The following is a 7,971-nucleotide window of genomic DNA, read 5'->3' on the forward strand; positions in this document are numbered from 1 at the left end:
TCAGATAATAACAACGCTGCAATTGGTAATAAACTATTTCAGTTAATTAATCCCAGTTCCTAATTACAACGGTTACGCATTTAAAATGAATAAATATGTTCTGCATTTATTTTTATAAAGCAGTTGACGTCTCAGGCTAAAGATGCATTTGTTACTATGGAAATAGACAATTGTTATTTACAACCCCTTTTAGCAATACCTTTGCTAATAAAGTTTAAAAATAGTCTTTTGTACTAAATTAAAATTCTTTCGTAAGTAAATCTATGAGTATTGGTTAATAATTGTCAACTAAAATATTTTTTAAGTGTAACGCCAATTCACAAGAAATTATGTAAATAGTAAACTTCGTGCCGTTAAACTTTTATAAAACAGTTGTATGCTTTCTTTTTCAAGATTCGTCATTCATTTATTTATACTACATAGCTGCCATGAGCACGCTTGCTCAACTTTTTATAAGTCAGATCATTAAACTTTCAACATTTATTTTACTCCCTTTTCAGCGTTCAAAACTGGATTATTCCCTTTCAGTTTATTTAGAATAATGGGTAAAATAATAATATGGTCACTTGCTTTTAATTCTGACGAATCAGAGTTTCTTCTAGCTCTTTAAAATGAAACAAATCTTTGCGTAGGACCAAGTTGTTGTGAGCGAGTGACCACAAATCTAATCCCCACCTGAACGAAATAACAAAAAGAAAAACATGACGTAAAATCCACGCGCCACAACCACTTTGAAACCCAACTTAAATTTAGATTTTCAAACACTCAACAACTGCAGGTGTTGGCTTCCCGCATACCCACTACAAATCCAATTCGTCACTTGTTGCATACTACTGGAATAATGGTATCTGCTGGATTTTCTGTATTTCGATGGTTCAACTAGGCAAGGGAATCTCTGTAGTAGCGTCACTAACAATGAGTACGGGCTAAATACACCGGTAATCACAATTCACTTTCGGTTTGTTTGTTACTGTACATGATCCTATGATCAAGAAAACCTCGAGAACGATGCTCGATTATAAAGGACTCCACAGTGTGCAACAATTACTACCTGATAATAACAATATCTCCCAAAAATGTATACAAAAGGCTAACGCTCAACTACCTTAGAGTGTGCCCATCTAAAATCTCCAGACAATACGAAACTCCCAAATCCTTAGGCGCGTGCAACAAACTATCACAGGCAACAAACCGGACCTCGTCAGACTCAATTGTTGGCATTAAAACTTCCACTTACGGTCGTAGCTACAACACACAAATACCAATGTTCAAACTAACACAGCATACCATGAACGTCACACTAAGCCTATTACTCAAAGATCGCTTGATCACAGGGTGAGGTATCAGGCAAATCCAACACCTTCCATAAAAACCCTGACATGATAAGCAAATCCAGTAGTATGTCACATAGCTCCGAATAAATCGTAACATTAAATTAACCAAAGTAATACGAGTAACGAGTGAGCAAATGGAATACCACAGACTAACACAAGAATGCCTAAATGCATGTCATACCTTCCCACCGTGAGACAGACGCAGTTCCGAGGGGAGAAACGAGAACAGAAGCCGAGAGCAGAACCGTGTTAAGCTAGAAGGCCCTACGATAAGGGACGGACTGGACACCCACGTCGCCAGTTAACCACTAGGACAATGCCAGCTGCAAGTTTTAGCGTGAGACTTTCTCGCGTCTCTGTTACGTTAGGACCACCCCCCAGCCCAAGTTAAAAGATAGAGCCCTCCAGAAGAACAGTATAGATATTATGATAACGCTAAAAGGACCACACCAGCTGCAAGTTTTAGTGTGAGACTTTTTCGCGTCTCTGTTACGTTGCAAACTTTAAAAACATTACCCCACCACGAAAAGTATAACGTTTCTCAATGGATAGAATTTTTGAAGACGGACCTTAAGGTTAACATTGAGACCCTGATTGTTCAGATGAAAACACAGCCAGATAGTTTTTTTAAAAACCAACTTCGGTAAATGGTAGCAAGGAGAAGTTAGGAGAAGAGTCAGTTCCGAGGCGGCGAGCTGGATGGCTGCTGCGCCGGCCGCTGCCCCCCTGAAGCTGCCTAACCAACGACAAGGTAATGAACACACGCGATACCGCATAACAGCGCATAAAGCTTCACTCAGAACTGCAGAAGTCTCATCTGTTACACCCCCTTTTTACGTAATACTAGTGTCGATCGTCAATTAAAACTCATGGTGTTCACATTTGCCACTTGAAGTAAAAATCTGAAACGCGATGATTTTTCTGTTATATAGTTATTGAGAAGTCACATCAGCCACTGTAATTTAGGACAAGTTAGATAAGTAATTAAAGATAATTGAGGGTCACTGTAGACCATTTTGATAGTTTTCTCTTTTGTGAAACTTAAATTAAACCTAGATTATAGATGCGATATGGCATAGGTCATCCTTCGATCCATTGTAGAACTTGGAAACCCATTCAGGGAATAGTCGTTCACATTTTTGTTGAACGCAGTTGGTTTTTACCATCCTGTATTAAAACATTTCCTTTTATCAATAGTGCAATTTATAAACGATGTTTTGTGAGTAGAATAAAATTTCCAATGGTAAACTTAACTGCTTTTTCGACGTTATTTTACCAGCTAACTAAAAATAGGGAAGCCTTAAACCCCTTCCACTAAATTTAGTTAGTATTAAGATTCTTTTACAGGGAGTGCAGTGGAGCTGACGCTGAAACCATTAAGTATTTGGTTATATCATCGCTAGTCTCACGGAACTTTTCTGAATTCTACATGTCATGTGTGGTCTGGAGTCTCCTTACCAGCAACAGGTCACAGGTTTAATCTAGTCAATTCCCTAAAAAACACGCTCAGAGCGTCGTTGGGCGAAACTGGTAGGGAGACACGATATACACTCCTGGAAATGGAAAAAAGAACACATTGACACCGGTGTATCAGACCCACCATACTTGCTCCGGACACTGCGAGAGGGCTGTACAAGCAATGACCACACGCACGGCACAGCGGACACACCAGGAACCGCGGTGTTGGCCGTCGAATGGCGCTAGCTGCGCAGCATTTGTGCACCGCCGCCGTCAGTGTCAGCCAGTTTGCCGTGGCATACGGAGCTCCATCGCAGTCTTTAACACTGGTAGCATGCCGCGACAGCGTGGACGTGAACCGTATGTGCAGTTGACGGACTTTGAGCGAGGGCGTATAGTGGGCATGCGGGAGGCCGGGTGGACGTACCGCCGAATTGCTCAACACGTGGGGCGTGAGGTCTCCACAGTACATCGATATTGTCGCCAGTGGTCGGCGGACGGTGCACGTGCCCGTCGACCTGGGACCGGACCGCAGCGACGCACGGATGCACGCCAAGACCGTAGGATGCTACGCAGTGCCGTAGGGGACCGCACCGCCACTTCCCAGCAAATTAAGGACACTGTTGCTCCTGGGGTTTCGGCGAGGACCATTCGCAACCGTCTCCATGAACCTGGGCTACGGTCCCGCACACCGTTAGGCCGTCTTCCGCTCACGCCCCAACATCGTGCAGCCCGGCTCCAGTGGTGTCGCGACAGGCGTGAATGGAGGGACGAATGGAGAAGTGTCGTCTTCAGCGATGAGAGTCGCTTCTGCCTTGGTGCCAATGATGGTCGTATGCGTGTTTGGCGCCGTGCAGGTGAGCGCCACAATCAGGACTGCATACGACCGAGGCACACAGGGCCAACACCCGGTGTGGGGAGCGATCTCCTACACTGGCCGTACACCTCTGGTGATCGTCGAGGGGACACTGAATAGTGCACGGTACATCCAAACCGTCATCGAACCCATCGTTCTACCATTCCTAGACCGGCAAGGGAACTTGCTGTTCCAACAGGACAATGCACGTCCGCATGTATCCCGTGCCACCCAACGTGCTCTAGAAGGTGTAAGTCAACTACCCTGGCCAGCAAGATCTCCGGATCTGTCCCCCATTGAGCATGTTTGGGACTGGATGAAGCATCGTCTCAAGCGGTCTGCACGTCCAGCACGAACGCTGGTCCAACTGAGGCGCCAGGTGGAAATGGCATGGCAAGCCGTTCCACAGGACTAAATCTAGCATCTCTACGATCGTCTCCATGGGAGAATAGCAGCCTGCATTGCTGCGAAAGGTGGATATACACTGTACTAGTGCCGACATTGTGCATGCTCTGTTGCCTGTGTCTATGTGCCTGTGGAACCGTCAGTGTGATCATGTGATGTATCTGACCCCAGGAATATGTCAATAAAGTTTCCCCTTCCTGGGACAATGAATTCACGGTGTTCTTATTTCAATTTCCAGGAGTGTAGAACAAACAGACACCACCCATAATGTTAGAACGCGTCAAGTAAAAAACAAAATTACGAAGAGCTATTTTCAAATAAAATACATCAAACAGTTCCACTGATTGTGCCCTAATGTCGTTACTGCATTATCTAACATGGCATTTAAAAATATAAATCCACTCATTGCAAGCTTCCGAAACCTTTTCGACAAAATCCACGGAAACTCTCCAACTATCTTGATACCGGATGCTCCTAGCAAAGTATCGATAATGACATACGTGAACGCGTATCGACCCACATGCACTAACACAACAGTCGTCTTACCGACTCGAGCTTACTTATTCCTGGGCACCTCGATAATGACTGACTGTTTCTTTCCACAAAACCATAGCTGAACCATAAATCTAGACAAACTTAGGGTGCTACGATTATTCTTTAAGAATCAATTTATAGTTCTTTGTGACTGTCGTTTCGTTGTATAGCGGTCAACTCGCCCAGGGTTATCTCTGGCACGCGTTGCTGGTGTCGGACACCGCCGCATAGATGTTCTTTACCACTTCTGGGTGAACCCTTGTACAGCTGGTTACACTACTGGTTTTTCTAGAACATGCACAGGCACTGACTTTAGTGACAAGGAATAAAGCATTTTTACACGGTTTATCTGCTTTACGATATTTTGCTGCTGTCATAATAGATTGAAGGGATCACATTATTTACGTAACAATACGAAACTGTTAAAAATTAATTGACACTTTACGATAGGACAAAAAAATTGAAATGAAGCTGGACCAACTAATGCCAGTGCTGTAAGATTGGCAGTGCTGCTGTTTATGTATAGCGTAATATGACGTCGTTAACTTACTTAAAGTAATTGAACAGTTTTATAACACAAATATTTGGCTTACAAGACCTCCCTGATGGCGTTGCCAACTTCTCAATTGGCATGATAACGCTGAGCAGCCTAACAAGACATCATAATCAGATCAATGGTAGAAATATGCCTACTAATATTGTTACTAACTTAGGGGAAGCAGCTTCCTATCTGATCTCATGAGACAGAATATCCTCCGCCAACAGATTGTAACACCTAGAAACTTGAAGACACCACCAGAAAACCAGCTCATTAACTCAGTCAGGAGTTGGAATCGTCAACTGTTTCAGTATAGAGGCATTATAGAGATGGTAGCGTCTGCAAGTGCTACATGTATATATAATCTGTGGAGTAATTGTTGGGCCACCCAATTGAAAGATCCAAATCCAACCATTGGTAGGAAAATGTTGTTACATTGTTGTATCTCTAGGTTGCTTGTAGGCAGTGAATGCAGTGCCTATTAAGGGAGAAAAAAAGACTGTTTCCAGTGTAAGTCGACCATCTACAGCGTCTATTACTGCACAAAAACACATCTATGTGTAAATCACACTTACTCCACTCAATCTGCAGGTGGTTCAAAAGCGACCACTTCCTGTTTGAAGCACATTCTGTCCACGTAACACCCTTTCTCATCACAGTGACAGTTACCCGAGTTCCAACGTTAAGGACGTAGATGACGCTAAGGTCACTCTTCAACTCATCTGTTCTAGTGATTGATTCTGACTAGCAGGAATGTTCTGGGACATTTGGCGAACATTTTACCCGGTGGATATGCTGCTGCTGTTGTGACGTGAGCTACTCCATGGCAGAGTGCAGCAGATGACAATGGCGTGAAGCGAGAGGGGGAACTGAGACGCACGCATTTTACTGCCGTTGCCATCAAAAGGTCATCGCCAGAGTCCATGTAAGCGCTGCCGAAGCTCTTTGACATAAAACAAACAACAATATGTGTTATGATACAACAGGGTTTGCTACTTTATTTTTTAAATATACAAACAAATATACTAGATATTAATGCAGCTGTTTTGTCATGTGCTGAGTCCTAGCCACTTTACGAAAACGTTCCTGTCTCCTTACATACTGCCGGAAAAAGAAAATAGTACACCCTCTTAGAGGTTTCTAATAGACCCAACATTTATTGTTGCAACACTGTACGAATTTTCCTTAAAATTAGATCAGTGTGACTTAGCTTGTTTTTTCTATCACCCATTCATAGACAGTCCCTAACTTTAATAGTTGAATTACTGTGTTAAACCTCTTAATTAATATATTGTTAAATAATTTTAAATTTTTAAATTCGGTCAATAATTATAACATACAAAATACTGTAAATCAAACTTTTGTTGGCCGTGAAAGCCATTAGATAGGCATTGTGACTGCTTCAGTCGCTTAGTGATATGGATACTGGCGTACGCTTTCATTCAAGAAGTATTTTGATGGTGGAACTATGTGTACTTAGGACGAGTTTATTATTCAGTTGTTATAGATTCTTATAGCGAACTACAGAAAATAGAAATCAGTTTCTTTGGAGGACTGGTCTCTTGCTGCTGGGTTTTCTTAGAGAAGTTGTGGAAGGTTTTAGTACAGAGGGCCGAGCGGAGATACCTCTACGTGACGTCAGTGTACCTGTTGGGAACCTGTGAAGCGTCAACGACGCCAATAAAACGTTATTAGAGTTCAGTTAGTTACTCAGAATGTTTGTAAGTCGTCGTCATTCTGCAGCAGCGTCGACTGCTGCTAATTCAGCTGCGTGTTGGATTCTAGCTGACGTCTGTCTGGTCAGATCACCGTTTGCAGTCCCAGGAGGTGATGTCACCGACCCTGGCGGCACGGCGTTTGCCCAGCGCGAAGTCGTTCTCGCGCTGGCTGAGGAGTGTACTCGGTTGCACTCCGAATTCTACGCTCACCCTTGACGACCCATGCAAGGTGTACCTGGTGTAGGAAATCGTGTGTCAGTTGATCTCCTCCCTACCCTTGATAAGTTTCAGCACCTGAAGGCGCCTGAGTATTGAACAGGAACGTGGATCCCGAAAGACACTGTTGCTGGCTTCCGTGTTGAAGTCCAGTATTGGCAGCACTCTGCGATGTAGCGTTGTCAGCCCTGGCAGACACCCCCCACCCTCCACTCCCCCGTGACCCCCTCAAACTGAGATTAATGTGGACGACACGGACGAACACCGTCTCGTCTGCGGTGCGGCGGCGGACGTGTGGTTCCTTCTCCTCCGGACACTGCTCCTTTATCTCCCGGTGCCACCGCGCTTGATCGTCCGCAGTATGCTCCTCTGCCCGGGCGAGACGTATTTTCCACCATCAAAGACGAATGCGGTCACCTAGATAATGGGAAATGACCATCTATGTTTTCAGAGGTGGAGAAAAGAACGTGGTCGCTTTTTGTACGTTAATGCTAACACTACTCTGCATAATGAGACGACACGTCAAATACCAGTCCACTTTCGCTAACTATTTTGGAAGCATTTTTTTTTACAACTTGCCCCACAGCTGGAGCCTTCCCAGTGAGCGGCATTGATATGTGCAGCTCTACTCTCATGAGAATCAAAGGCTCGGCATTTGCTCTACGAAGGCGTATCCCCAATCGGCGCCTTCAAAACGAGCTGTTGCCGATCTTCTTCCGCACATCAGAAGCATCTTGGAGTTTCCTGTTTCCTGTGTCACATAAAGAAGTTTTCTATTATTCTTTTTACAATGTAAAACTAAAACAGACCCACACAAAATTATTTCCTTACTTGCTTGTATTCAGTAATTTCTAGTCAGTGGATAAAAGTTAATTGCAGATAAAGTGGTTTCATTTAGAAACTTTGATCATA

Source organism: Schistocerca gregaria, chromosome 1, assembly GCF_023897955.1.
Source record: "Schistocerca gregaria isolate iqSchGreg1 chromosome 1, iqSchGreg1.2, whole genome shotgun sequence".
Classification (NCBI taxonomy): Eukaryota; Metazoa; Arthropoda; class Insecta; order Orthoptera; family Acrididae; genus Schistocerca; species Schistocerca gregaria.